We start from the raw sequence: 6,111 nt of genomic DNA on the forward strand, positions 1-6,111 counted from the left end.
CTTTGTCATCCCTTTTGACCAAAGGTGACCAAAACAGCAAAGCCTATAAGCCACAGGGTGTGACTGGCTTGCCCAGTCTTTTCATAGGAATAATTAATTTGGGCCCCAAGCCTGGGACAGATCGCTCATGAGTGGACTGCTGCACCTGTATGGAGCTCTGCTCGCTTCAGTGGGATCTGCCCAGATACAGCAATCCACCGTGGTGCCAGCGCTTGCAGGATGGAGACCTTGCTTTCACTGTGCAACAGTTACAACTGGAGAAAACCTACATGTGGTTTTTCTTTCCCCCTCACTACCCCTCTTTGCTGCTTGTTTTTCTCCTTTACGTGAAACTCTCTCCCTGCATATTTCTAAGCAATTTGGCAAGAGAAACCTGACAGGATCTTTTATAAGTTACATTGAACATTAATAACAAGGGAGAGATGCCAGCTAAAATTCATAACCTACTTAGCAATCTGTGTCTCCATTTGTTACCAATTCCACCTTAGACTGATACAATTTACATTTTAAAATATTCTAATTTTCCGTTTCATGCAGCTTATTTACTATTGGCTCAGCTTGGCCATTGAAAATAGGCTAGTCAGTTTCACTTCATTTATATGCAGCTTTTAATCAGTTTCACTCTGGGTGTCCTACATTGGCAGTGTGCTGCAACCAGGGGAATGTTGCTACTTTGAAAATTAACTGGTCCCATAGCAATTTTTTTAAAATTGGTGGAAATGTATCATTAAATGTTGCAATAGCTGATTATTACTTAAACTCCTGGAAAATATTGGACCTAAATTCTTCCCTTAAACTATTGCAGTTTAGCAGTAGTTTTTTAGATACATGTAAGGACGTGTTTTAAAGGGACACTATCAATTTAAAAATCATACTTCTGTCTCAAGATTTTTATCAGTAACACCCAAGATTACTTGAAATGAAAGAGCTCAGTGAAACAAACAATGTCTTATTCTTGTTTCATTTTGTGCATTTGACAGCATTGTATAAAGACAGTTTTGTTGCTTTCCCTTTTAGAGTCTGTGTCCTTTGTTTAGGTGGGTCTTTCCCAAAGTAATGAGAGAAGAAACAGTTACAACCAGGAACATGAAATTGTAGAACCACAAAGCTATGGGGCAGTTGTGGAGCTAGAGATTAGTTTAAATTCAATATTTTTAAGCAATAAGGTTTCAGGCTGGTGATGTCCCTTTCGTGTGACTTGATTAGAGTAGAATATTTTATGATGTTTTTTCACATTAAGTAAAACCTCTTACGTCAGCAAGGCAGGACACATTGCAGCGTGTTCTTGCGTGAGCAGTGGTCGGGGTCTCTCGTCCCTTTTCGAGGCTGCTGTAAGATCACAATTCGAGAATCACTCCCGGGGGACTGCACTCTGCTTTCATTTCCCTTTTTTTGACTGACTTTACTGCTTTGGTTCCTTATGCGTCTTTCCCACCTGGGTTGTCTTGTCACCATGTTTATTTTCTTGTGTCTTTTTGAGCGTTACCCAAAGGATATTTTAAATTCAGTGTTGTAAAAACAACATCCACCTCACCACAAATTTTATTATGGACTGTTCAAGAACGGGCATGGCATTTTAAGACTGTTCTTAGGGCTTCAAACTTTCTCCCCCCATCTTCCTAGCAAAAACAGATAACTTTATAGGAAACGGCTGTGATTGGATGATCCAATGTAGCATGTGGAAAACAGCTACTATTTAGTCATGTCTAACTCTCTGGAATACCTGCATCTACAGTCCAGCTCACAAGCTGAAGGGGTGCAACTCCTCTCACTGCGTGTACCCCGTGCAGAGAACTTTTTGCTTTGGTGAGGCTTTCACTTTGTCCCCTGGGACCTTCTGTGGCTAGCAGTTCACATGCAGCACCTGCAGTGCTACATTTAAAACTAACTAATGCATTTAAATGTTTTTATTTTAACCCCCCCTCCCCCGCCCCACTATATTATAAAGATAAAACACCTAGAAAGTGAAACTGCGTGATGTCCTTGCAGTTTAGAACTTCAGTGTGGGAGCCATTGGCTAACTCTCTTTCTCTCCTCCTTTTGGTGTGATTTTTTTTTAAACAGTGGTTCACAGATACTGAAGGGTTTTTTTTAACCTTCCAGTTTAAGTCTTTCTAAATGGCAAAGTAGCATTGCATTCCTGGAGCTGGGTGAACGGTGTGTGTCTAACAAAAGTTTCCCTGGCAGCAGCGTTCATAGCCGATGCCTCAATGGATACAGTGAGGTTCTCAGCCAGAGCGGTGGCCTCCAGCTCCATAACCAGGCCCCCACCCTGGAAACAAACTGGTCTTTTCTGGCTTTGAAGTTACTTGTAGCTTCTGTTTTCCTCACAAGCATGATTACTTTGCGCAGGTGTAAGAAAGATGCAGATCTACAGAACAGGCTTTGCCAGGCCTGATTATAACTTCGCTCCCAACAAGAAACAATTTCTGTGGCTCTGTCACCAGCTATGAAACTACAAACTATGAAACTCAGCCCTTGGACAAAGTCCATCCCTTAAACTAGAGTAGTCCCAGGGAGAAATTGGACTCTCAATGTGAAACTTGAAGCTTCCAGTTAAGGTGCTGCTATGCCTCTCATTTCTATTCCTAGAGGTGAACTTCAGTAGTGAATATTGGTCTTAATCAATTCACCAGTGCTTGGTAAGTTTGAGCCTGGTGAGGTTCTTCGAGAAATACATGCTCCACAATAGGATGTCCCTTGGCCCTGATCCTGGGTTGTGCTTTCTAAGTGCTACAGTAATATCAACTAACATCATGTAGCTATGATAACTATAAGTATCCTCATCTTTTCCCCCCAGTTCCCACCTTCCCACTGTAATCTCAGCCAGCCACGGAGCCCTCTGGCACAAAAGAAGGCCAGATGTAAATAGGGAAAAGCAAAGATTTCTTGTGTCTGTCTCATTTGGGAGCTGGCAAAGGGAAAAGTTCTGTTGTCTCTTTCCTTTCCACTGAGCAGCCCTGACAGACCAGCCCTGCTTCATCATTCATCTTACCTCCCCGTAGAGGAGAGCACCTGCTGTTACCTTGGTGCAGCCTGTGACTTCCTGTTTCACTGTACTGACTCCTCTGCTCAGGGCTGTAAATGTCTGTCCTTCCCAACAGCACCTCTGTGTATTCAGAGCCTTCTGTTTCACAAAGCCAGTTGCTTTTCATCATCTTTGCAGATTTCCAATGAGCTTGAGAGGATTTCTTGCCCCCTGCCTCCCAAACCTTTGCTTGAAAAGAAGCAGGTTTGGTTTCTCCTCTACGTCCACCCCTCAGACTGGGAAATGCTGTTTGTCTTGTTGGCTTTTCGGCTTTGCTACTATTACATGTGCATGTGTCAGCTGATAGAAATGCTACTTAGCTCTTCCCCATGCAGGATCTTCAGTGCCCAGTTTGTGCCAGAAGCACAGCTGTTTGAGATGATGTGTGGTTGAAGGAATAGCGTCAATTTCTCCCCACCTTGCACTCAATTCATGATCATTCCTGACAGTATGTATTCTTAGGGCTTAATACAGTCCACATGGTAATGATGGGGCTTCCATTACCTCCCTTGCAGCTCTTCACAGTTGAAAAGCTCTTCGTTGGGAAAGTTTTTCCTTGGTATTCAGCCTAGATGTTTTCCTTTATTTGTTCCTAGGTATGTGTTCTTAATCTAGCCAAACCAATTCCTCTTCCTCTTTTGTGTGTACACCCATCCAATACTAGCGGCCATTGCCCGTCCCCTCTTAGGAAGTCCTGCAAAATGCATTTATTTTACATCCCATGGATTCTGATCTTCTTTCCAAACAAAATTCATTGGAAAACAGCATCTTGTGCATCAAAATATTTGCTGTTACCTATAAGGCCAAGGGTTTGTGGGGATGTGAAGGCCTCCTCCGGTAGCCTGGCAGGTGCAGAACTGATGTAGTGGGGAGAGAGTACCTAGGGTCACCCACCATCACTTACAGATGTTGAACTGCTCCTTGCCTTGTGTATTTACAGCAGTTTTGCCAAAGGTTGGGAGAATATTTAGTACAGGTGGACGTTTCCTAAGCTGTGGGTGAATGTGTCAGCCGGATTTCACCATAGCCCCTGTCCAACGGTTTGTGCAGTCAGAGGTGCAGAGCAAACTGCCTTTTCTGTTTGCAAATGCAATAGTAGGACTTTTCCTGGGAGCAGAAATCCAGACCTGTAAGCTGGAAGGCGAGTCATGCCCTAAGGAGCGTCTCTAGAGGGGGTATGTGGGGAGACACTTCTTACCTCTCACTCTTGATCATCCACCTACAATGCAGAGAGAGGAAGGTTCTGTGTTTAGAATTTTTATTTTTAAGGGAGAGGACCTACTTACTCCCCCATGAGAACGAAGTCCTTTAACTTCTCAACAGGACAGCAGCACAAGTGGTGGTGCTGGTTGTTCCCATAGAGACTACCTCCACCACTATGTGTCAGTCCTGAATTCCGGTCACCTCTAGAACTGAGGGTTCAGTCTCTGTTGTCTCTACCTCTCTGCTTAGACAGCCAGGGAACTGGTCCACACCAATTAGGCTAGTGTTTCTTTGTGATGTGGATGTTTGGCTGCTGCCCTGAGTGCCCCCTACTCAATTGCTTCATATTCTGCAGGTTGCTATTTTCATTCACTCCCACCTTGTCTGTTCTAATGACTGATGTAGGGCTAAAATGTTCCATCTCCCCATTGTGAGCTACCTTGGCTCTGGCTGATGTATACTGTTTTGGTAGACTTAGACTCCCCTCTAGCAAGGCAGTTGCTGAACTTTGCTAACAGCTTCTGCTCAAGCATTTTCTCTTTCAGAGCAGAGGCCTCTGTTGAAAGCTGCTGTTCTCATACTAATACCACCACTCTTCTCTTGCTCGAGTCTTATTCATCTGAGGGTCCCTCAGAACTTTAGATGCTAGTTCACTGTAGTGGGGCAGGGGGGCTAGTGCTTGTCCTGTTTTCCAGTTAAGGAAACAAGTACAGGGAGGGGATGAGAGTTGCTCATGGTCACCAAAGAAGTTCCTGCTGGAGCTGAAAGCAGAACCCGGGAATCCTCCTCCCATTCCCCAGTGCTGCTGGAACAAATGGTATAGCAGGGGGTGCTGAAAGCCACTAAACCAAACTCTAACCCCTTTATATAATAGAAACCAATTCAAGCTCGGGGGAGCGGCAGCACCCTTAGTTCCAGCACCTCTGCCCTCCCCTGCTGAAACCACCAGCCCCATACGTACAATGCCACTTTCAGCACCCATTGCCCCTGGACAGCTCTGCAGCCTCTAGAACAGGCACCGGAACCTTTCACAGCGGGCTCTTGTTTCTCCTCGGGCCCTCGTCAGCGACGCACCCCGGAGCCCGGGGGGGGGCGGGCATTGTCCTGGCTTCATGGGTAGGCGAGGCCAGAGACGCTGATTGGCGTTCCTTCCAGCCAGTGAGAAATGGCGGTTTCTCGCCTGGCGTCCCCAGCAGCCAATCACAGGTGGACGTCTCCGGAAAGGGTGGGACCTCAGTGCTGGGGGGTTGCCTGGGCGTGGAGCCGGCCAAAGATCCTGAAGGTAAGTGAGGAGGGACCGTCCCGGAACCCGGGCGCGCTGGGGGACAAGGCCCTGTTGGGGGGGCAGGGCAGGCAGTGGGGGCACCTGGGGGGGTGGGACATGGAGGGGGCAGACAGGTGGGGGAGGGGGATTTAGAGGGGAGGTCAGGTTGGGACAGAGGGGGAGGGGGAGGTTGTGGGGGCGGGGGGAGCCTGGCATGAGAGATCCAGGCCCTGGGTGGAAGCCTGGGGACGGGTCATTAGAGGGTCTAGGAGCCCTGGGCCTCCTGGGAGTCAGAGACAAGGAGCTGGGGGTGGCCAAGGGGCCCCTGGGGCAGGTGGCCACGTAGTCCTGGTGCTGGGTGAGCCTGGCACCAGGGACCAAGGGGCTAGTTTGAGGGGATGGGGAGGGGCAAAGACAGGGGTCGTGCTGCCGCCTGGATGCAAAACGAGGCGACTTTATCCTGCTACGGCCCAGCTCTGTGAGGCGGGTGGGATGTCCCCCCACATCCCAAGGCTGGCAGGGCTTTAAGATGTCCGGCCATACTTTGGGGGCAGTGTGATGGTGTAGTGACCCAACAGCAAAGCTAGGTGGAGAGTAGCCCCCCAAATGAGGGACT

This window comes from Emys orbicularis, chromosome 24 (genome assembly GCF_028017835.1).
Source record: "Emys orbicularis isolate rEmyOrb1 chromosome 24, rEmyOrb1.hap1, whole genome shotgun sequence".
Taxonomy (NCBI): Eukaryota; Metazoa; Chordata; order Testudines; family Emydidae; genus Emys; species Emys orbicularis.